Raw genomic sequence first — 27500 nt, forward strand, 5'->3', positions numbered from 1 at the left:
ATACACTATATGGGATGAGGTGCTTGCCACACGGCAATGCTTAATCTCTTGTCATTCAGGATAGTCTACTAGAAATTAAGCGCCTCTTTTACTCTATTACCTTCAGAGCTGTACAGAAACATTCTAAATTTACAACATTCTATGGTCCTACTACTTGATGAGGATCAGTAACAGTCACATGATTTGATCTCCTCCTTTTTATCCAAAAACCATCTTCAAAATCAACTGCCTTTCTGGTTTCCCCTCTCCTTGTCTTTCATTGCAATTAAGTAAAAGTATTTCTCTCGCTGAAATTCTTTCTAACCGAAAGAAAGAACGGGTTCGGGGGGAAGGGGTAGAATCCAATGTCCTAGACCTCTGAGTTTTGTAAATGGGTTAACTTCGTCTCCCATAATATTCACCCTGAGCTAATATTGCGAATTTTCCTTCAAACTGAATTGAATTGAATATGGAATTTAGGCCAAAGTCCAAGCACTGGAACCTATGATGTCATTCAGCGCTGAAATGGAAACCGACAGTGAAAGGGTTGATAGGTGTAACAGGAGGAAAACCTCGCACAGGGTAGAAAGTAAGATAGGAGAAAGAGAATATGAAAGGTGGTACAGTAAAAGGAACGAAAGGTGTTGCAGCTAGGGGCACTACCCCTCTACGGGAGAATTTTCCTTTCATTAAAACTGAAGCTGATCAGTTGAGTCTACATATGAGAGAAACCCACCATTTACTTTGCGGAGTTGTCACATGAAGGCATTCCTTAATAAACTACAATCTTGAACAGTTCTCTTTAAGGGACCATCAGGCTCACATTCTTACACAACTGTGGCCATTTCAGAAGTGAAAGATCTCTCCAAATTCCATATCGATGCACTTGAGCTTTGCTATATATATATATATATATATATATATATATATATATATATATATATATATATATATATATATATATATATATATATATATATATATATATATATATATATATAAAACCAGAGAAATCGTTGATACTAGAACCAAATAATTACCAGACCAGCGTAAAACACCGTTTATTACTCTCAGCCAAATTCAGGATCAAAATATAAAGTTCTCACGCCATGGCAGTCAGTAGGAAAAACAGAATATAACCATTCGCCAAGGGGATTCCTGAAATGGCCAACACACACGAAAGAGGCTTCCCTTCCAGCTTCCTCAATAACTTGGATGTCATGGTACCCATATTCACGTGGAGAGAAGCCGAGTACATATTCGCATACGATGCCGTTCTATTTTAATTAGTAATGGGATTTTTTAAATGACGAGCTCGGATCCGGAAAAGCCGAAGTTTCTTTACATGACGAAAAATACTGTCAGGAACCAAGTGCAAGATAACTATTACTATAATGGTGATAGCTGTTACACCTAGATTCAGGATCTCACTCACCATCGCCAGTCAATGTAAGAATAAAAAAAAATCAACGCAAGTTTTAGGAAACGCATAAAAACGACCATTATACATACACACACATATATATATATATATATATCATATATATATATATATATATATATATATATATATAAAATCTATATATCTATATATATATATATTATACTATATATATATAAACATACATACATACATACAAACACACACACACACACACACACACACACACATATATATATATATATCATATATATATATATATATATTTATATATATATATATAATACATGAATTTTTATCACATCACCGTGATTCATATACATTCATCGAGCTTCAAATATCCTTTAATATCCAATTCGCTCTACCTCGGAATTAATATATTCTCATATATGTTAACCGAAGGAGAATTTTTTAGTTGGCCGAGTCGATAATGTCACTGGAGTCCTGATTTCTCCTCAGCTCTCTGGGCGCTGGTTCGAGCCCACGAGAGGACGAAATTATTATCAACTGAAAAATTCCCCTTCGGTTGAGAAAATATGTTGATTCCGAGGTAGAGCGAATTGATATTAAAGGACATTTGTAGCTTGATGAATACACACACACACACACACACACACACACACATATATATATGTATATATGGATACTAATTGTCAAACAGGTAAAAATCAAAGAGATAATCCAGGATAATCGGAGATCACACGGTCATACTCTAAACAGACTAACCATAACAGAAACGGAAGCTTAGCCATACAAAGTTCAAAAAAACATTAAATACAATTGAATATATTGATCTATCTTTTTGCCTATTATTTTTCCTGTAGTATTCGTTTATACCATGAAGTCACGTGCATCAACTGTGATTTTGTAAGCTTATATGTATATATATATATATATATATATATATATATATATATATATATATATAGATATATATATATATATATACACACACATAATATCAAGAGGGCATTATAGCTATGACAATTACATACGATACTTATATATATATATATATATATATATATATATATATATATATATATATATATCTAATAAAAGGAGCCCATAAAAACACCAAAATGTAGAGAGAAAAGTACTATATTTCAGAGACTGCTGTCTCTCTCTTCAGGTATACCTGAAGAGAGAGACAGCAGTCTCTGAAATATAGTACTTTTCTCTCTACATTTTGGTGTTTTTATGGGCTCCTTTTATTAGATGGAATTCTGTTGTTACAGAACACTTTACCAGTCATTATATATATATATATTATATATATATATATATATTATATATCTATATATATTATATCAATATATATATATATATAATATATATATATATATATATATATAGAGAGAGAGAGAGAGAGAGAGAGAGAGAGTGGATGATGTACAAACCACACCACCATCTTTTGGCAGATGGAGTCACCTAAAGTGAGTACTTGAGCTGAATGGTGAGGTGCTCGACGCACATTTGCCAGGTCTATGGATCGCTCCCGGCCTAATGATCATCGATCCACCCAGCTGCAAATGGGTACTAGTGCCTCATGGGCTTTAATAAATGACGTTGGAATAGCAGTTCCACCCTTAAAGCCTTCAGGTACCAGTCCCTCCATTGGGGGAAAGCTGTACCGTAAAAAAGAAAAACATATGAGTATACCGTGTGCGTTTACATTGAGAAACTTCTAAGTATACCTCCAACTCCTTCTGTAGTTTAAACCTACCATGTTATTGGAATCCCACCCATATTATGATAACACATAAAATAGCCTATAATTGAGACGAAGGGGAAGCCAGAAGGACTCTATACTTTTTCCTCAGTATATATTTTTACCCTTTTTTTTCTCTCCCTGAATGATACAGCAACAAATCCAAGGGGTACGCCCAGGTCTGTCGAGCGCCTTTCCGTTTAACTTGTTTATCTAGCAGGCAAAGGAGATATCATCGCCATACCTGAGTCAAATACCGGCGATTCCAGCTTACTATTCCAATAAGAAAGCGTCGAGTCATTTTTTCTGACATTTGTTCCTTCTGGTGTCTGGTAAGACTTGACTTGATCCTGACTGAATGAGTTACAGCAAATCAAATGGGACCACCACAGGAAAAAGTGAGCTAGGGGCCTATGATTATATGGCATTAATGACAAATCTGTTTCTCTTTACACGTGTACCTTGAAATTAGGCTTTGATGAAGTTTGGATGGAATTCCCTCACACAGCTAAAACGTATGAGTAAAATATTTTTACGATAAAAAGGGAATCGCACAGCTGTAGTCAGCGTTATTAGATACAAAAAAACTAACCTATTTTATTCTAGTTCTTCAACTCAAATTTCTTCACTGGTCAAATAACTACAGAATAATATTAACAGGTTTTAATGGTCAAATAAATGGCAACAAATATATGACGTACTTGAATAACACATTTGCTTCTTAGTCTGTATAAAGAGAACAAGGAGGGTGAGCAATATTTCTCAGATTCAGAATCCATACCTCAAATGAAGCTGTTCCCTCCTTCCCTCGGGTACTTTGGGGAGACGTACGTTGCACTTTCCCTGTGAGCTTTATATCAAGGTTATATCTCTCCTCTGCCCAAATTCAGGGGCACCTTGCGGTAACATAATCACAGCGCGGCGCAAGAAACGATTACACTGGTTATCTACGTCGAGGGAGTTTATGCTTTAAAATCCTCTCTCCATTTTTCTCGTTCCGTCTCGTTTTCTTCAAGTTGGTGGTTGATTAATTTTTAGATCTTCTTGGGGAAATGCTGGCTGATATCCCCTCATTGAAACCTCTCTCAATCATGATGGGTATTTCGGTTAATTATCTTGAACTCGGTGATAGGCAATATTTAATTCTTTAAACTTCCATCTGCAATTTCTCTGTCGCTGGTCTGGATCTTTTTGTTCTGTCCATCCTGTTTTATTTTATTATTTTCAATTACCCCTGTTAGCCTCTCATTTGCAATTTTCACTTACGATCAGCATTCGCCACTCTCGGGTAATTCATTTTTTTAAGCTTTCTTTCCACTGACACTCGTATATTTTCCACTGCCTTAAGATGCTACTTAATAGTCTTACTCCATGCCTTAATTTGTTAATATATGCATTGGAAAAATTTCCTAGGGTATTACGCACGAAAAAAAAAAACTATTTTGTTCACAAAAGTACATGTTGCCTCTATACATGCTATACAACTGAAGTCTCTTATTAAGCTTGTATGGAGAATGAATACATCAGCATTTTACCTCAAGGAGGCAAACACTTTTACCATGTGATAAACACTTTCTCTCTCTCTCTCTCTCTCTCTCTCTCTCTCCTCTCTCTCTCTCTCTCTCTCGACCCAACAAGAGAGTATCCCTGGTCAGACGTTGTAGACTAGATAAGACAACAAAAAAGTTCAGGAAAATAATGATTGCCTATTCCCACCCGGTCCCTTACCAACCCTAATACCATCACTTCCGACAAAAAGTAGTTTTTAAAACACCTGATAGAAAGCAGAATTCTGACGGGCAGGAATTCGGCCTTCAGAGAGATCTCCTTTGGAGCTCGTGAGAGATTTTTGCATTCCTATCAAGGAATCATAGATGGTCTGGACTTATCTATTCGAATCAAAATACAAGACTCATGCTTCTAATTTTTGTGGCATCAATGATTGATTCTGTTAGATGTCCTTACAACGCATTTTCATAAGCCTGTTCGTCAAAGTGAACCAGGAGATTTTCGAGTGACGAACCGGCCTTCTTTTTTCATAAAATCAATAGAAGTAAAAAAAAATAATAAAAAATAAATGAATATAATTGAAACGTTACTGGCCGAAAACTTCAAAAAGTTTTTAATCTATCCTTTATTTACATTTCTCTGAAGTGGCATACACTGTTGTTAGCGTGCCTTCGGTTTTCTGATGATTGAAATCATAGTTTCACTTAAAAACACATTTCGCTTGCTGTATTACACACTCGCAAGCAATATATATATATAATATATAATATATAATATAATATATATATATATATAATATATATATAATATATAGGGTTATATTAAATATAGAATATTATATTATAATAATAATTATTTATATATAATATAATATATATATAACATATATATAATCTTTTATATATATTATACATATATATAATATATATAATATATATATATATATAATATATATTATATAATATATATATATATTTTATATATATGTATGTACGTATATACTTACAAATATAGAAATAACCTTAAAATTATTAGAAAAAAAACATTAATTCGTTAACATTAAAAAAAACGTACAAAGGAAAATATATTAAGAAATATTTCATCACAGATAGCTAAGTAAACGAACTGAATAATAAAAAAAGCATCCTGGCAAGAGGTTAATAAAGAAATAATTGTTGGCACCAGACAGAAATATTCTAAGCCTTTTTTTTTTCTTTACTTTTATATTATTACGCTTGGTCAAAACAAAAGGCGATTAACACGATCCTTTATTCCGTCATCATTTCGGATAATTGCAGAACGAAATTCGGTCTTTCGTGAGGGTGGGGTGGGAGGGGGAGGGGGAGGGGGTTAAGAAGTGGGGTTGTGGGATGGGGGGTCGGTGGATGTAGCTGGGGTGATAAAAACCCCGCTGGGCCAGGTATTGTTCCAGCAAGAAAGCGCCTCACAGCTAATCAGCGAGCAGGGGCGGAATGGCATCTCGCGACCAATCGGTTATTGGACACAGCTTTAGTGATGTGATTACATGGTCTAAATTGGCCATAATTAAGACTCTTGCCATTAAATTAGCTGATTCATTAACCATAGCAAATTCGCCCAAGCATTCCGCCAACGTGTGCAACAGAAAATCAAAGGAAGAATTCAATGATAAAAGAAAATGTATTATTTTTTCAGCTTTGTTTGCAGTGGGTGTTTTTTTTTCCTGTTGTCATTAGTTTTTTTTTTTTTTCTTGCCACACGGATGGATAGCCTGTTGTGCTTGAAATGATTCCGTTAGGTTAATATGTGATACAGAGGTTCTACTATCCATTATCCTGTGGAGTCTCTGCAATCTCTGAATCATTACTTATTATCTGAGAGAGAGAGAGAGAGAGAGAGAGAGAGAGAGAGAGAGAGAGAGAGAGAGAGAGAGAGAGAGAATCCTGACTTCTATTAATTTTGAGGTTCACATAAATGAAAATGTATGAAATCTTTTTTTATAGCACATCCTTATTAAAATTATACTCGAGGAAAAGATTTAAAAAAAAATTTATTTGAGGATTCTGATAATTGTTTATCTTTTGCATGAAATTTCCCGTGAACAAAATCAGATATTCTATGAATTTTCCCAGTTCTTCATCTTTGGTTTTTTTTATTCTATCTTTAATATTTAATTTCATTTTTTGCTATTGATCATTTGTAAAGTCATTAACGAAATGTGAACAGTTTAGGTGGAAAAGTCCCATCCTTTAGAGGTGAAATAAACAAAAAGTTTTTCGAAGGTTGAAATATTTATAATAGTAACTGTAGTAACAGACAATCACATCTATACAGCATGAAAAAAAAAAAACCATAAAAACTCAGTTTGACATTTAACTTTTCATCACTAATCTTATCGCTGAAAACTGAATCCAGTATACATGAGGCTAAGAAATCTTAGAATTATAAAAAAAAAGTCCGGTTTATTTGATCCGTTGCTTACACAGACTACTGATTTCAACAGTCAGGCTTTGTCGATGTGTATATATGATAAGGTTTTCCAATATTCATATTGCAACAAGTCGAAAATAAAACTGTATCCTATTTCCTAACTGGGAGAAGTTCGTCAATGAACACCATATTCGGCGTAGGTCTCTCTTCTCTCTCTCTCTCTCTCTCTCTCGTTACTTCTCTCTCTCATCTCTCTGTCTCTCCTCTCTCGCTCCCTTCCGCTCTGTTGTGTGTGTGTGTGTGTTTCCCCTTGGTAAAGGAATGCTACTGCCAGGGTTAGTGATAAAAAAAAAAAAGTGATTTATTTGATTTGTTTGATTTAATTTACTTTTTTCATTCATTTGGCTTTTTGATTTGTTAGATATTTTTTCAATCCTTTTTCCCCCAATAATGTATTTTATGATAGAATTTTATTGATTTACCTTTTAGGTTTCCAGTTCTGGCCTAAATTATGTACTTGCTATTTTTCTATATCAAAATAAATAGATACAGCACAGTCATGCTTAAGTTTTTATTAACCTCCAAACCATATTTCTCAATTTGTTTGCTTTCACATAAAAAAAAAAATAAAAAATAAAAATTATTTCTTTTATGAGTTTCATTCAATCATTGCCAACCCTGGCTACTGTAGATATCTTCGAAGTGTTGCGATTTTGTGAGAAGTTTCTGTACACGAAGTGTTTGTAACTCATTACTGAAAACGGGAAAATATAATTGAACTTGGTCATTTCTTTTCTCTCTGTATGGTTTACATTACTTAACGTCATAAAATTTGTAGGATTGTTCTTCGCTCTTCTTTCTTGAATGGTGTATTGTATGCCATTCCATGGTATATCATAATTTTCTACATATGGATTAAATCAGTTCTATTGGTGAAAATTTGCCGGCTTCTGTCTCGTTCTTTGCCGACATATTTCCAAACAAATCTATGGAAGTCGGACCCCTACATCCTCCAGTAAGTTTTAGGCCTCACCAGAAATTGCTGGGTTTGCAGCATACCTAACTCTGGAACTCGCTTTCCACTCCCTGAACGAGTCCATCGAGTAAACTGAAATGTTTATCCATGCTCACCTCCTTCGCTAAACCAAACACAGAATCTTCACACAGAACAGAAACAAGATCACGAAGCTCTTGACCACCCCTAATGGCTATGAATACATAATTTATGTAATGAGGAATGTAAAGTCCGTCAACACAGCAATCTTTTGAGGCTATTACTTCCCAGACTTGGGGATGGACAAGCTACACTGTGATTTGGAGGAGTTCTGAGAACTCTGATTGTTAGGAAGATGACTCTTGCCTTGAGTAAACTGCCAATAACTCTCAAGCCTACTCAGCCAATTATGGGTTAAAAAAATCAAATATGGCAGAAAAAAAAATCATGAACTCTGTATTTCAGATATTCTCATATTTGGATAGACATATGCATTATAATTCCTAATTTATCGTATTACGCCCAATTATGGTAAAAAAAAAAATGGGAAAAAATCACGAAATCGGTATTTCAGATATTCGCATATTTGGATTATGCATTATAATTCCTAAATTATCGTATTGCGCTGTTACAACCTAATTTTGGAAATAAGGAAGAGGAAACGTAATCAAAGGATTTAAGGGTTTTTATGTTAATACTGAATTCAATGCCTTTACAAATAGTTTCAGAACAAAAGATATTTATAAATTCCTACCCTCGAACACACAGTAGTTAATATATATATATATATATATATATTATATATATATATATATTATATATATATATATATATATATATATATATATATATATATATATAGAATCTCAGTCAGCAATATCACAGTATTTCAGAGGGTTTCGTGATACATCTTAGTAGACATCAAGTTATTTAAGAAACGTTTCGCACAGCAAAAGCACGGTGCATCATCAGTCTGTAGAAATAAAAACAATTACATTATAAAAGGAACTCACAATAAAATACTAAAAAATATTACATCATTAAAATACCGTAAAAGTTAAAAGTTAAAGATTTTAAAACAAGGCAAAAGAACCAAGAGAGAGAGAACTAAGAACACCAACCATCCATGGTAAGAGACAGAGAAGGAATGGCAAACTTTGGCGTTCCAAACAAAACGACAGCTATGCCAGATACAAAGGTGAAGCCGTAGAGTTACTGTTTAATGAAGGAACCAGCCTTTTAATGAGTAAGGACTCTAAGGTAGTTAAGTGCTCTGGGTCCCTCGTATAACCAATAATGGAGAAGTGCTGTTTCAAGACTTCTATTTTTACATATTGCTGCATGATTTTAATATTTATTTGAGAATTCTGGTTGCTTAATTCTCTGACCTGTACGAAAACTGTAACCCATGTGACTGCAATATCTCACCTGCAGTAACCTACGTGTTGATCCAACGTAAGAGCCCGGACATCCAGGGCATGTGAATTTGTAAACAACGTTCGATCTCATTTTCTGTTGCAAAGACTTGTTAAACTTGATGTTGTTAAGAATATGGGTAATTTGCAACAGAAAATGTCAGCATTGATACAAAAAACATTTGCTAATCAAAAAACAACTTGGATACCCTTCTTTAGAAAAAATGACTTAAATATACTCTTGAACCTGAAAAAACGTGAAGACATAGTTTTATCTGCAAACCTGATAAGGTAAAGGCGTAGTTATTCTTAACAAAAATTATTATATTGAAAAAATGCAAAACATTTTATCTGACACTACAAAATTTCAATCTCATGGTGAACCTAACTTTCTCGATATATATAAAAGAGAGGACAGAATTAATAGATTTCTAAGAAAAATAAAAAAGACATCATCATAAATGATATTACTTATCAAAAACTATTTGTTACTGGTTCCTCCTTTGTATCCTTTACGGTTTACCAAAAATTCATAAACCTAATACTCCTGTTAGACCCATTATGGCCGCATATAATAGCCCAATCCTTCTCTATTTCTAAATGTTTTAGCAGCTGCTCTCTGATTTTAGTTTAAACGAATAATACTTTAAAGAATGGATACGAATTTCAACAACAAATTGTCAACCAGATGGTGAATATTTTATGGGTAGCTTTGAACGTCGAATCTCTTTTTACTAATGTGCCATTGAATGAAACTATAGATATCATTTTAAATAGGATTTTTATCAATAACGACACTCTGTTTTACGGTTTTAATAGGTCTACTTTCAAACAATTTCTGGAACTTGCTGTGCAAGATTCTATGTTTGTTTTTAACCAGCAACTCTATTCGCAGGTCGATCGAGTTGCCATGGGATCACCTTTAGGTCCTATATTTGCTAACTTTTTTTATGTCGGACTTGGAAACAAAAATTTTTAGATCAATGTGACTCTTCTGTTAAACCAGCTTATTATAGAAGATATGTGGATGACACTTTTGCTCTTTTTAAATATCCATGGCAATGTGCACAGTTTTACAATACATTAATGAACGACACTCAAATATTCAGTTCACGATGGAAACGGAGAGCAATGACAGTTTACCATTCTTAGATGTTAATGTTACAAAGAATTAACTCTGAATTCTCCACAGCAGTTTATAGAAAAAAGACATATACAGGACTAGCCAACAACTATTACAGTTCTTGTCAAAAACTTTTAAATTAAACACTATTTACACCCTAGTGCATAGAGCACTGAAATACTCTTCTAACTGGTCCATTTTTCATAATGAAATAGAATTCTTATTAAACTTTTTCAGAGAAATTCTTATGCTAAAAATGTAGTTTCTTCAAAATCATTAACGTAGTATTAACCAAATTTCTCCAGCCACCTATAGCCAATTTCGATGTTCCAAAAAAGCTGGTTTTTGCATCCATCCCATATGTTTTTGATACCAAGTTCTCACGCAGACTCACGCAAATCATAGAACAGGAAATTCCATGCCTTCAACTCAAACTTATTTCTAACAATAGGCTAATTTTTTTAACTTTAAAGATCGCCTGCAGGCCTTCATGAGATCGAACGTTGTTTACAAATTCACATGCCCTGGATGTCCGGGCTCTTACGTTGGATCAACACGTAGGTTACTGCAGGTGAGATATTGCAGTCACATGGGTTACAGTTTTCGTACAGGTCAGAGAATTAAGCAACCAGAATTCTCAAATATTAAAAATCATGCAGCAATATGTAAAATAGAAAAGGAAAGTACTTGAAACAGCACTTCTCCATTATTGGTTATACGAGGGACCCAGAGCACTTAACCTACCTTAGAGTCCTTACTCATTAAAAGGCTGGTTCCTCATTAACAGTAACTCTACGGCTTCACTTTGTATCTGGCATAGCTGTCGTTTTGTTTGGAACGCCAAAGTTTGCCATTCCTTCTCTGTCTCTTACCATGGATGGTTGGTGTTTCTTAGTTCTTCTCTCTCTTGGTTCTTTTGCCTTGTTTTAAAATCTTTAACTTTTAACTTTTACGGTATTTTAATGATGTAATATTTTTAGTATTTATTGTGAGTTCCTTTTATAATGTAATTGTTTTTATTTCTACAGACTGATGATGCATCGTGCATTTTGTGTGCGAAACGTTTCTTAAATAAACTTGATGTCTACTAAGATGTATCACGAAACCCTCTGAAATAATATATATATTATATAGATATATATATATATATATATATATATATATATATATATATATTATATATATATATATAAATATATATAACGTGTGTATGTGTCTGTGTGGTCACTGTGAAGGTTCACCACAAGGATGAAATGAAAAACTACGTGCAGAGTATTTTCGTGCATTTTGCACTCATTTTAAATGTACACTTTACTGTGAATCTTGAAAATGTTTAGAAGTATACGAAAGTACAATGTACCGAGTTTTCCACTCTTTCCTTGTGGCAAAACTCACACACACGCACATACACACAAAAAACACCCACATACACGCGCGCGCGTCCCACATGCATGCGTACATACATATATAATAAACAAATACCCGAGTATATATCATATATATGTACATACATATATAAATTATATAATAACATGGAAAAATGCAAATTCAACTCATTTCCCAGTAAGCTCAAATTTGAAATCCGGAATCTGCCGAGCCAATTCCACGGAAATTGTTTGCCCTAGTTCACTGCACGCAGGCCGTGCAGAAATAATAGTTGGTACCGATCAAGTGTATTATTTCATACTCTCATGGACTTTCCTTGCTTATTGATAACTGCACTGTTCTGATTTATATCTCTTACTGTACTTAAATGCATTTATTTCTACGTTGGGGTTGTCAGTGGTTAATAACTCATTCGATGGAAGCAGCATTGATTAAATCAATTGTTCAAAACTTTATGATTTCTTATGCCCGTAAAGTACTGGTTTATATCTAGTCATTACCCATGGCCAGAGAGCATTTAATTGATAGAAGACAATTTGGCTTGGGATATGAATTGATAATTGCCTTTCCAATTATGTTTATACAGTTACCTTGACTTTAATATACCTAAAATGTGACCATGGGCTTGGAACTGCGCATCAATCACGTATGGAATTTTGTATATCACATCTATTTATTATTGTGGCAAGGTTCTAAAGATTAATATCATCAGATTAATTACTTCAACTTCATTGATTTCTTTTAGAAGTACAATAAAGTTTCTAGTCTAGTTCTCCTATATAAATGAAGTTTTAGAGATACTGTGCTCCAGAGATGTATTTACAACGTCCATATACAAAAATTCTCACGTATAATAGTATATTTCTGTTTATATAGTCATCTTAATTCTACATAATTAAATAAAATGTATACCTGGTCTACCAACCCCTCATGTATGAGTTATTATGCTTTTGATGTTTAATAACATTAAATTATGCATATCAAATTAACTTACTAACACCCCGGAGTTCTAAACTTTGATGAAGAAGAAGAAGAAGAAGAAGAAGAAGAAGAAGAAGAAGAAGAAGAAGAAGAAGAAGAAGAAGACGAAGAAACTGTCGGCAACTTGGGAGCAAATTTACGCGACCAGAAAGTCTTTAGCCGACTAAGAAACTTTTTAAGCGGAAAAGTGCAAGTGATGTCATCCTGGAAAAATAATTGCCTATAATACTGCAGTCTCAGTAAGCAGAAATGTACGAAAAGAGAGGATCTTCAAAGAGACACAGAAGCGAAGACAAGAAGATAGTGTTGAGAAGTAAATTCTCTCTCTCTCTCCCCTCTCTCTTCTCTCCTCTCTTAGCCTCTTCCTCCTCTCCTTCTCCTCTCTCTCTCTCTCTCTCTCTCTCTCTCTCATTAAAACATCAAAGAATAAGTGCTGTCTGTATAAAATATTTTCTCTGAATTCCCCTTTACATTCTGTTCGCTGTTGAAACACTACCCTGGACAGTGTCCAGATTTACAATATGAAAACATTTGAAACATCGATATAGCCTAGAGAGGAGACATTAGAAATTTGTTTACGTATATTTTTTCGGTAACGAAGCATCTGTTTATAAATACAAACAATTGCAGAATCTGCTTCAAGCACGTTGTATGAAAATTCCTAAATGCAAATGGAACATTCAGATGTGAATTAGTTCATTATATCCAAAAGATAAACATAAACCACTTAAATGTCATTGTACACCTTGGTATAAGCATACAGATAATTATTTTCCCTTTATATCGTTCTCGCCAAGTGTGCACGACATAAAAACCCGTCAAATTAAATAGAAAAGAAAAGATAGGCAAGGCATATGAAAGGGTAAATGTGCAGCCATATTAAACCCGGAGACATCAAAGTATAGAGGAATGACTACGTAATAATCAAAATACAGTATTTAATGTATCACTACTTAAGATTTTGTTAAAACTGTATTAAGATAAGACAATTTAATTATAAAAGTTTTGAAATATCTTCGAAGTAAAATGAAAATACATTCCCGAAAGTTTGGAAAGTTTCTGGGTTGAATTCATGCGTAGATGATGTTGGTAATGTAAACTGAAATAAAAAAAAAAGTTATGGAAATTAAAGCAACCGAGCCCACATTCTTACATGGATGAGAGTTTTGAAAATATTCTCCCAGTATAATTCCCCATAGTTTTTAAACATATCAGAGTCCACATTTCTATATGAATTAGAAATATTTTGAAGCTCCCTCTACAAATGATAAACTTCACTTGTACATCTAAAGGTGTGTCAACTACACCTTTAGATAACTTCAGTGAAATATAAAAGTTTTTTTTTTTTTTTTTTTTTTTTTACAATGGCTGAGTCCATATCCATACAAGGATATAAATAGGATGCTAAAATCAACCTGAAATTGCATGCTTGTACGTGACAAATGAAAGCAGGTGCGTTTGACGCTTTGAAAGTCAACTTGCCCGTGATGGTCTTTAAAAAGAGCAGTAACTTAAATCTTTTTTCTATGCGGGACACAGCAATACTAATAGTAATAGCAAATATGACTATCTTCAATACTACTACTACTATTAATAACAATATTTTATTTATATAATAATAATAAATATTTACGCTGGTAAACGTAACAACACCAATTCTATTCATGAAACGCCCGCAGGATGAAAGACATCTTTATGCTCTTTGAGCTCTCTCTGGCACGCGAGGACATATTAGAATTTGGTCTGTGACAGCCCAAGGCACTAGCCCAGATTCTTTGGGTATGATGCTAGTACAGTATGAGGCTTATGTATATGTTACAGCATAATGATGCGCATATATATATATATATATATATATATATATATATATATATATGTGTGTGTGTGTGTGTGTGTGTGTGTGTGTGTGTGTGTATCTATTATGTATAAATATAAAATATATAAATAAATACACATTATATATATGTATACATGTATATATATAAAAATATAAATATATAAATATATACATAATAATATATATGATTATATATATATATATATATATATATATATATAGATATAATATATATACACCAAAAAAAAGAAAAAAAGGAGAAATGCCCACAAATCTCTCGCTTTCTACCGTTCAGTCGAATGACATTCTAAGCAAAAGTTCAGTAATATGGCAAAATAAACATTTGTCACATATACCACCTCACTCATAAGGAGGCGATAGGCTGTGGTATTTAAAGCTTTGCAAGAAGCGGACATGCGCAAAAAGGCGCTCGCATTCAATGTGTGATGTATAAACACTTAAATGAAACCGACACAAATGAAAATGAAAAACAAACTCGAAGCTGTTGAACACACCTACCAAAGCAATTTACAAGACGAATGGAAACAGATTCTGCAAATTACACAACTATGACGTAAGGGAAAACGGTCGCTTGCTTAAATAAGCGCAGGAACACAACTAAACACATTCGCACACTAAGCACAAGCCCTAAGAAAAGAGACTTAGTTATGTAATCATGTGGTTAAGCGCAAATGCGCACACACACGCACACACCCACATACACGTGTATGGCGAAGTGCGCTGTTGAACTATTAAGGGTAAACAGGCAGAAGGCAAAGACAAACAGACCACCAGCGATAATGTGGAATAAAGTAAATGGGGCGTTTATACCTGAGAGACACTGGCGATAAATAACTCTGGCTTCTTTTTCCCACAAACCCTCTTCAGGAGTGTCAACTAATGGTGCAAGTAATGGGCCAAGAGTTGTTCGACTTCAGGTAATTGGGGAATTCGCAGAATGTGTAAAGGGGAATTAGGGATGAATTTCACGGTGGGGTGAACCTGGGGAATTTTGCGCTTTCAATGGAATGTAGTATGTATGTACTATATATATATATATATATATATATATATATATATATATAGTATATAATATATATATACATACATATTTTATATTATATTATATATACATATATATATATATATATATATATATATATATCTATCTATCTATATATCTATATATATATTATTATATATATATATATATAATATATATATAATAATATATATATATAATACTATATTATATATGTCATATCACATTATCGTGATTCATAGACATGCATCGAGCTTCAAATGTCGTTCTACCTAGGAATTAATATCATACATGCTTGACCGAAGGGGAATTTTTTGGGCGAGAAGAGAATTGTCGGCTTCTGGGCGCGAACCCTCGAAACCAAACAAATCCAAGACGACAGTGAAGCTTTAACCACCCCTAGCGGTGGTGGGGTGGGTTAAAGCTTCACTGTCGTCCTGGATTTGTTTGGTTTCGAGGGTTCGCGCCCAGGAGCCGACAATTCTCTTATCGGCTAAAAAATTCCCCTTCGGTCAAGCATATATGAAAATATATTCAATTCCGATGGTTAGAGCGAATTAGATATATAACGACATTTGTAGCTCGATGTATATATATATATATATATATATATATATATATATATATATATATATATATATATATATATATATAGTATACATACTTGAAAAGGGTGTAAGAAGTTGGTCCACCGAAATAGTGCCCTTAGCTTTAAACAAGAGTGCTTTAATAGGCCCTTTCTACTTGAGATATATATATCCCAGATATATAATATATATATATATATATATAATATATATATATATATATATATATATATATATATGTATGTAGTATGTATATATATATATATATATATATATATATATATATATATATATATATATATATGATATATCTATTACATACATACATACATGCATTAACAATCACAAAACATATAATAACACGTTGAATCGTTTGAAATCAAACGTGGTTTCAGCTTGATTTCTTGTTAAGTACAAAATACCACCGCCAGTTTCTGTCACTGGTTATCACTATAATTGCCAGAAACTTACGGATCATATGCTATATAAAAACCCACATTCTGAAACCAAACTGGGAAAATCCTATACCACGGGGTATAAACCAGGAGATATATAACTCCAAAACCCGGGAACACAGAGTGTATATATATATACTGACATTACTTTATGTATATAATTGAGAACGATTGAATTTAGCGTTCCACATTGGGAGGTAGCTCACCAATAATTAGAGATAATAACCGAGATCATACCAAGCTTGAAGTAAACGCCTACGATGATATTTATTTTCCATTATTCTTTCGTTTAATTTAGTTCCTTATACGAGATAGGACACACACCTGGCTTTAAAGGAAGAGTATATTTCATATAAATCTACAATACTGTTCTTCTATGAACAAGCTAAATAGACACTTAATGGACGAGCGGTATAGACAGTGAAGTAAAATTTCCTTTTCGTATATTCGTAGAGAAATAACTCCCAGCTTGTTTTAATATAATAGATATAAATATATATGTTAGATATATATATGTGTATATATATATATATATATATATATATATATATAGATATATATATATATATATATCTATATATTACTATATATAATGTATATATATACATACATATAAGATATATAATATATATATATATATATATATATATATTTTTACATAAATATAAACATGTATACAGAAAATATGCATATTTTCTGTTTTCTCTTAGTATTATTCTTTCATTTCATTAGGCGAGTCTCTGTGTTCTCTTGGCCTATACTTTATTATTTTTTAGCAGTTTTTCAATATCGTGATTCTATCTGTAGAGCAAATTATTTTCTTTTTTAGCCCTGAAAATGCGACTATGTATCTTGAAACGTCGGCAATAAATTTGTAAGAATGGTGGTCTTCGTTTCCCTTGTTCCTTGAGTATATATCTCTCTCTCTTACACACACACACACACACACATAATACATATTTAATATATATATACACATACCTATATACATATATACATGCATACATAACACACCTATATGTAGCGTGACATATAATGTCACAGTTAAGAATGCAGTAGATAGATATCAGCATTGAGAAACCCATTACATCTCGTGTAACATCCACAGAAAGTCTCCCTAAGAAACAACAATGAGACATGAACCATAAATTCAATAATAGATTGGCCAGAATCGTCGTTGCCTGGTGTTCAGTCAAAACAATATATCCCTATCAGATCGGTGACAACTTATGCAAGCACTCGAGACCAGTTGGCGGCTAATGTCCTATTTGGAGTCATGGATATTATTATTATTATTATTATTTTATTATTTTTTTTTCTGAAAAGAAGGCAATTCAATGATACATAAATTATTATTATATTATTATTATTATTATTATTTTTTTTTTTTTTTTTTTTTTTTTTGCTCTAATCACAAGTCCCCCTCCAATTTCGACTGGGTGGTATTTATAGTGTGGGGTTCCGGGCTGCATCCTCCGCCTCCTTAGGAGTCCATCACTCTTCTTTACTATGTGTGTTCCGTTTTCTAGGATCACACTCTTCTGCATGAGTCCTGGAGCTACTTCAGCCTCTAGTTTTTCTAGATTCCTTTTCAGGGATCTTGGGATCGTGCCTATGCTCCTATGAGGTATGGGGTACGATTTCCACTGGCATATCCCATATCCTTCTTATTTCTATTTTCAGATCTGATACTTATCCAATTTTTTCCCTCTCTTTCTCTTCAACTCTGGTGTCCCCATGGTATTGCCGACATCAATGAGTGATACTTTCTTCTGACCTTGTCAATCAACGTCACGTCTGGTCTGTTTGCACGTATCACCCTATCCGTTCCTGATACATAGTCCCCCAGAGGATCTTTGCGTGATCGTTTTTCTATCACTCCCTCAGGTTGGTGCTCGTACCACCTTATTACTGCAAGTAGCTGATGTTTTCTTGCACAGCTCCCAGTGGAGGGCTTTTGCTACTGAATCATGCCTCTTTTTGTACTGGTTCTGTGCAATGCCGGGCATTCACTTGCTATGTGTTTATGGTTTCACTTTCGTATTGACCCTTCCTACATATGGAGAGATGTTTATTTCCGTCTATCTTACTTTGAACATATCTGGTTCTTAGGGCCTGATCTTGTGCCGCTGTTATCATTCCTTCAGTTTTCCTTCTTTAGCTCTCCCCTCTGTAGCCATTGCCAATTGTCATCGCTGGCTATTTCTTTAGTCTGTCTCATGTATTGGTCCGTGCATTGGTTTTGTTGTGCCATCCTCTGTTCTTTCTGTCCTCTCCCTGTCTCTGTATATTTCTGGGTCTTCGTCTGCTTTTTATTAGTCCTTCTCCCATGCACTTTTTAGCCACTCGTCTTCACTAGTTTTCAGATATTGCCCCAGTGCTCTGTTTTTCGATGTTGACGCAGTCCTCTATACTTAGTAGTCCCTCTCCTCCTTCCTTTCGTGTTTTATGTATAGTCTGTCCGTATTTGCTCTTGGGTGTAGTGCCTTGTGTATTGTCATATGGTGTTTCCTGTTTTTCTGATCTATGGGCTGCGGAGTAACTGCCTTCGTCCATTCGACTATTCCTGCGCTGTATCTGTTACTGGCACTGCCCATGTGTTTATTTTATGGCTTTTATCATATTTCCGGCGTTGAGTTTTGACTTGAGTAATTCGCCTTGAGTCTCTGCATATATTCTTTCCTGATCGTGTCCTTCATCTCTTGTGTTTTATATCTCCTCCTTCCATTATTCCCAGGTATTTGTATCCTGTCTCATCTATGTGTTTGATGTTGCTCCCATCTGGTAGCTTTAATCCCTTCGTTTCTCGTTACTTTTGCCTTTTGTATGTTGACTAAGGCGCATTTTCTATTCCAAACTCCATCCTGATGTCCCCCCAGATACAATCCTTTACAGTCCTGGATTAGGTTATCTATTTCCTTGATTGCTCTTACCATACAGCTTGATGTCGTCCCATGAACATCAGATGGTTTGATTCTGTTGCCTCTTTTCTTGAGTTGGGTACCCGGCATCCATCTTCTGTAGTACTTTTGTCATGGGAATCATGGCTACTACGAAGATAGGTGGGGACAGTGGAGTCGCCTGGAAGATCCCTCTCCTGATATTAACCTCTGCTAGTCTTATTCCAGAGCTTGTAGTATTGTATTCCAGTTGCGCCAATTGTATTTTTGAGGACTGATGGTATTTTCCTCTGCCCCATAATATTTTCAGGCATTCTATTAGCCATGTGTGGTATCATGTCGAAGGCTTTTCTTATAGTCTATCCATGCCATGCTTAGGTTTGGTTTTCCTTCTCCTACTGTCTCATTACCATTTTGTCTATGAGGAGCTGGTCTTTTTGTTTTTGCCCCTACACTTCTTCTGCAGCCTTTCTGTTGGGTGGGATGGTGTTTGTCTCCTCTAGGTAGTTGTATGCCTTTCACTGATGATACCTGTTAGTAACTTCCACATTATTGGTAGGCAGGTGATGCCTGTAGTTACTGCTAATATTTCCCTTACTCTTGTCTTTTTGTACTAAGGATGTTCTCCTGTGGTCATCCATTTGGGTGCTTGGTGATTTGAGATACAATGCTGGAGTTTTTGTTCTGCTATTCGTGGGTGTAGGGCCCTTGAAGTTTTTGAGCCAGTATCCATGGACTTCATCGGGACCTGGGGGCTTTCCAGTTTGGCATTTTTCTTTAGTTTTGGTGTCTGACTGGGTCTGTCGTGCTGTCTGTGAATCTTTGTTTTATTCTCCCTGTTTCTTCTTCCTTGACTTCCTGGAGCCATGTTGCTGTTTATTTGTGTGATATCCGGATTGCTCCATATGTTTTCCCAGAGTCTCTTACTTGGTTTCGGCTTCAGGAATTTCTGGGTGGTTGTCTTCCCCTCTTAGTTGGCTGTATACTCTTTTCTGGTTGGTTCCGAATATTTGTTTCTGTTGGTATCCCCTTATTCCTGTTTCATGTACCGTTGGATCTTATGTGCTTTGCCTTAAGCCTCTGTTTTACATCTTCTATTGGTGTTGTTTAATCCCCTCTCTTGTACTTTGTAATTTCTCGTTGAGTTCCTCCCTTGTTTTTTCCTTGCTTCTTAGCCTTTTTTCTGCCATCTCTTTCAGTTTACTCAAGTCAGATCTCATCACCATGATTTGCTTTTCCAGGCGCCTTTTCCAAGGAGGTTGCTGTTTGGTTTTCTGTTGGGTTGGTTTGTGCTGGTGGTGTTGGTGTTTCGAATTCCCATCAGTTTCTGCTACTAATCTTGCTCCTGCATAGTCAGTCAATTAGTTTGTTTTCTGTGATACTGGTGGTGTGTATGGCGGCCCATTATTTCATTGACCTCACTTGTTTTCTCCCTTAATTTCTTGGTGTTGTAGGCTTTGATGGAGGGGATCTTTGTTCTTTCTGTATCTGGCTCCATCCATTGTCTAATCTTTTCTACCATCCGTCCTCTCTGTTACTTCGTCGGTGTTTCTTATTATTATTATTATTATTATTATTATTATTATTATTATTATTATTATTATTATTATTATTATTATTATTATTATTATTATTATTATTATTATTATTATTATTTATTCTGAAAAGAAGGCAATTAAAATGATACATAAAACTGTGAAGAAAAACCAGGTGGGAAAGGCTGCAACGCATTCCTATTCAACTTAAGATGAACGTCGAAATGTCTCTGTATCTCCTTATTGAGAACTTCGAGACCAACATCCGTTACGGGTTGGTTATGAATAATAGTGTACCCAAAAATAACATTAAAGCAGCTAAGATAAAGCCAGAAGGAAATATCAAAAGGTACACATACCCAAGCGCTTTCGTGTATTTATTATTTACAGTTCTTCTGGGTGCAGTACAAAATTAAAAACAGATGAAGGAAGTCAATGAATAATGTAATCGTTCCGTTGACTGGAAAAAATGCTAGGGAGGTAATTTTCATTAAAGACACAATTAAACCTATATAATCAAGTATAATATAAAAATAAAGGTAGACTGTATTTTTAATATATGCAAGGGTTTATATAAACTGGATTGTTGGATTACGAAGGCGGTTATTCAGCAATTCAAAATCACATAACTACTTTTTCACCCGTTTAGTTTTTAGGACCACTTTTGATCTTTTTAAACACATTGATTATTCCTTTTTTTAAATACTGTATTTGTGTTCAATTTTACTTTTTGACGTCTATCAGCAGTGTTTCATTTTGCACTGTACCTTGAACAATTGTATATATTAAATACAAGAGAGCGCTTGTACTCATGCCTTAAATATTTCCTTCTGGCTCTTGACGTACATTAATCACGTGATCCTTGTGATGGTATACCACGCACACACACACACACACACGCATATATATAAAATATATATATATATATATATATATATATATATATATATATATATATATATATATATATATATATAGAGAGAGAGAGAGAGAGAGAGAGAGAGAGAGAGAGAGAGAGAGAAAACTCTTAAAAGTTTCTTCTATATCTACTTACTTCCTGTGATACAATATAAGGTCGGACATTTTCTCCTATGAGATTATACTTAAATTTCGCGTTAATTGCATAGCTGATGATTATTTAAGCCCACTGTAGTCGATCCCTTACACAAGTCTGCTATTAATTATCTCCATAAAAAAAATCATGTATTTTCTGTTGTTTTTTATACCTATTGAAGCTTAAAGAGAGCTAAAAGAGAAGTTCAATTAACCGTGAATAACATCTAACCGTGAATGACATCACGCTCAACCAGATTAAGAGTGATCTGAAAATAAATTTGTAGGATAATCTCCCTCCACACCCTCTCTCTCTCTCTCTCTCTCTCTCTCTCTCTCTCTCTCTCTCTCTCTCTCGCCAACGTATGCACTCCCCCCTACAACTATATGAAAATGCATTTGTAAATTGAACTACTATGCTGTTGTTTTAGATTAAGCTGACTTTATGCCAGCACGGGCTCTTGCTTGTAATAAACAACTATTTCTCTCCCATTGTCCCTTCCACACTCTTGCACCCTCTTTCACCAACGCAGTCACACCCCTCCCCCCTTTCTCCCTCAAGGGCAAGCAGAGAAAGAAAAACAGTAAGCGTTATGATACAATCCTGACTGGACGGAGGAAGAAGTAAAACTTTTTTCCTTATTCTCATTTATGAAACGTGTGGTTACCGATGATGAATAGCCACAGCACATCAAACGGGGCAAGTGAATAATAATAAATGTATTTTCCGAACTATAAACCCACATCTTGCCCCGAGGAGCTTCATATTTCATGGCACAAAATGATTTAAAACACACGCCTGTGAGTGTTTAATAAATCACGCGTTTGAAATGTTGTATTAACCCGGCTATAACGGCCCGGTTTAATGGAGGGTTTATATGGCAACCACGCCGGTTTAGGTTGTCTCTTTTAAACCGATACATAAAGCCTGTAATAAATCGAGCGAGAAAACATCGCTAGACTTAATAATGTTATCCAAATACAGTCAGCATTTTTTACTATGGCGCTTACACCGGTCGCTTGCTTCGAATAAATTTTAGGTCGAACCGCAAAGGACTAGATCAATGATGAATCAAGACCATTTGATTAAATACCTAAGCAAAATTTCTAACGCAAGTCATTCATCATCTTATATCATCCCACGTTTTAATCGAAAAAAAAAACGAAAAATATGCCAAACATTACATACTCCCCACCCCAAAAACAGAAAAAATCTTTTACATATATGCATCACATTATAAAAAAAGATATCAGGTCAATAGAGGAAAAAGAAAAAAAAATATCAGGTCAATCAAGAGGAAAATAAAGAAATGGAAAATATCAGGTCAATAAACAGGAAAAAAAGGTTAAGTATCAAAATGAAGAGAACAAAAAAATCATAAACTGGGAAAGTAAATATTCTAAATATTGGAGACTAACTTCTGTTACATAATGAAGAAAAGATAGGCGTTCAAGCATGTTTTAATCGATATTCCTTACACGACTGCATGTTAATCAAGACAAGACAGAGATTGATTTTTCGCCAAGGCCAGTTATTATTAGTTAAAAATGAACGAGAACGAAAGTTACAAGAATATTTCGCAAAAAGCAATTTATTTTTGGTATGTTAACGTAATTACCGATACCACTAACGAAATCATACTTGTAATAATCTTTACATTCATATAAAATTGTTTATAAATTTCTCTCTCGCTCTCTCTCTCTCATCTCATATATATATATATATCTATATATATATAGATATAATATAATATATATATACAGACATACTGTATTTATTGATTATTAATAATTATATATAATTCATCCTCACATATTCTAACGCCTGGTTGTAACTCACATGTAATCAAAATGTGACAGGCAATTTGCATTCGCTAACTAATGACACACCACTTTTTTAAATACCGGTAGGCAATAAGACATAGTGCATATCTAATTTTCAAGTTAGATAGTCAGATGCACCTGGAAAAATACAACGAAAAGAATCATTCTTTATCACTATATGGAACAGGACTTATAATAAACCATTTTCTTGGAATAGCTAAAGATTTATGAAATGTTATTAGAAAGCAACCGAACTACGAAACACGATGGATGTTAATTAGAAGAAATAACTACAATTTCTTTTCCATATATGTAAGGTGTTGCGTTTAGTTTCTCTCTTCATTATTATAGCTTATTATTTTTATTTTACTTACGAATTATAGTTACATAAATAATTAATTATAATTCTGATTGTTAATTATAATTCTACTTAAAAAATCATGTATTATTGAGAGTCTACTACATAACGGATAATACACATTGTTATTCATTTTTAGCCAACTTAGACGCCATCTCTGAACATGAAAAAAAAAAACGTAGTACGCTAACTGATGGCCAAGGATAGCACTGGCACAGTTTATCAGTTCATCTGCAAGAGAGAGATCGCTGAATCTCCCCAACATAACTACATTGGACCCAGTGACATCTACCAGTAAGAGGCTAAGCTACTACTGAGCTCACAGGGGAAAATTTCAATGACTCCACTCACTCAGAATTACAGACACGCACACGCACACACACACACAAACGGGCGCAAAATACAGACGTTACAGCCTTTACATTATAAATATAGACATATATGTGCGTGTTTGTGTGTATAAAAGGTATATATACATGTGTGCACAATACATATACATTATTAGTAATACTATACATTATAATATATACATATAACATATACATTTAATAATATATATATATATATATATATATATATATATATATAGATATTATATATATATATATGAACAAAAGAAGCAATTTAAAATGGCGCTTATCAGAATGCAAATCGGTCTATGTTTTCAACAGCTGCCAACGCAGTCATGATATATCATATTAAAAGAAAAGGTCACAAGAATTGCAGTGGTTTTTGTTCATCCTATCTGCACACTGGTCCGTTGTTACACATGTTTGCTTGCTAACGAAAGCAACGCCAATTTTAATTGCAAAATGTGTGCTTTGGACAGGTAAGGTCCCGAAGTTCAGTTTTTTTTTTTAATAGCAGATAAACAGGAAGTTGCAACAGTGAAAAGAAAGAGCTGACGTTGATACAGCGTTAACCGAGTTCTGATCAATGAAGATATATATATATATATATATATATATATATATATATATATATATATATAAAAGGTACGATTACCCTTTCGTAAGTACCTTCATGTGTACAGTCACCTAAGCATATAATATATATATATATATATATATATATATATATATATATATATATATATATATATAGTCCCAACCCTATTTTCCTTGTAGTGTGTGTGGGTAGGGGAGGGGGGTGTCTTGAGAGTGTGTGGGAGGGGAGGGGGGGGCTTGAGAAAGTGTTGCCCTTCGAGTTTCCTGAAATTATTGTGGGATAAGGTAAAAATTACTTTCAATGCTGTGCCCCCATGGATGGCGAAGGACTTACACGATCAGGTAAGGGACTCGTGTAATGAAGACGTTTGCTTTTATTCTATATATATTATATATATATATATATATATATATATATACATACATACATATATAAAATATACATATAGACGTTTTTTTTTTCACCGAACCTAACGACGTTTCTTTCTCCGCGTGACCGGATCATACGTAAAGGTTTTGTTACATATGTTCACCTTCATTTTTCATATACCTCTTCCTATACATGGATTGTCAGCTTCTGTCGACAGCCTTCTCCTTCTACTCCAAAATCTTTTCAGCACCTCTGTTTCACTTTTTTTTTCATTCAATCGTCATGACATCCATTCCTATACATGCATAAAAACCAATCCACTTTTATTTTCTTCAAATTCTTTCTTGAGGATCCGACACTAGGACCTATGGCTCTAATTCAACTTGAGGTCCTGTTGATAATTGTACATAAGACGACCATGCCCTATAACATACTAACGACTTGGAATTATAAGCAGCGTTCCCCTGAGAAGCCCCAAGAGAGGGGTTATGGTCTCAGCGGTTGCAGGGAACATCAAAAGGACCTATAATACGCGCATGAAGCTGTACGAAGGGGAACCTTTAGTTTAATGGGCGGCCTTGTGGATAGGGCAGCACTCGTAACTACCGTAATGTTAGATTTTGCTTTTACTGCTCCACTCACTCAACTAAGCTACTTTAGTAGCCCTCTTTCATTCTTATAATAATCTTCTTACATTCATTATAGTAAAAACAGCGTTCGCATAAGAATTCTAGTACTTCTAAGTACAGATTCAGACTCCGTATTAATGCGCTCAACAACGATATACTTAACTTACTGCCATGCAAATCAACACTTAATCAGACGACAGCTTACAAAATTACACGGACGTTGCATTCATATGTCAAGGGAGTTTATAAAGAACATTTAAGTATGGGATACGGGTCAATTATGCCTTGTCCCATCCCGGAAGATTTGAAATATTAATCTTCCTCAAAAAAGGGGGTCGTGATCTTATCTTCCTTATTCAGCTTCAAAATTCGTGTTATTTGTCTCATCCATTTGGCCGGTATGACTTATATGTTGCTTTAATCGTACACATGGTGCAAGATAATTTCTACAGAGGAAAAAAAAAACCAAAGGGAAATCCTTTCGCTGAATATTAGGTAAGCTGGGTCGGTTAGCTACTGGATTATTGAACACAAACTTTCACCGTGGAATTCGTATTTTGGTGTAAAAATATCAAATAAAATTTTGTCTTCAGTTGATATAAACGAAAATAGTGTGTGCACGTATTTTGTAAGTAAGCACAGATACACTTACGCACACACATATACGTATATGTATAAACATACGTAAATATATATGTATATTATATATATATATATATATATATATATATATATATATATATATATATATATATTTAAATTTTTCATGGGAGAAGGCAGTTTTTAAACAAATTTGCTGATAAAAAATATAATGGAAATGTCTATCTAGAGTGCTGAGGAGATTATTTCAGCAGGACCTTCATATTAAAAACTGACATGCTTAGGTATCATTGTAAAGAAATTTCCAATTCAGATCCATGAATACGGTGCTAATATCCTTCGTTCGGAAGAGCAAATATGATAAAATTAGATCCAAGGTGAAAACGAAGGAAACAGGCAGTGAAAAAAGTGAAAA

General features: G+C 34.1%; 1 protein-coding gene across 2 annotated transcripts in view; it reads right to left on the reverse strand.

The window, feature by feature from the left end:
- LOC135206183 (homeobox protein OTX-like) overlaps positions 1-27500 on the reverse strand; it is a 492545-nt gene that overhangs the window by 352861 nt on the left and 112184 nt on the right. The gene's annotated exons all lie outside the window — the stretch shown is intronic.

This window comes from Macrobrachium nipponense, chromosome 29 (assembly GCF_015104395.2).
Source record: "Macrobrachium nipponense isolate FS-2020 chromosome 29, ASM1510439v2, whole genome shotgun sequence".
Classification (NCBI taxonomy): Eukaryota; Metazoa; Arthropoda; class Malacostraca; order Decapoda; family Palaemonidae; genus Macrobrachium; species Macrobrachium nipponense.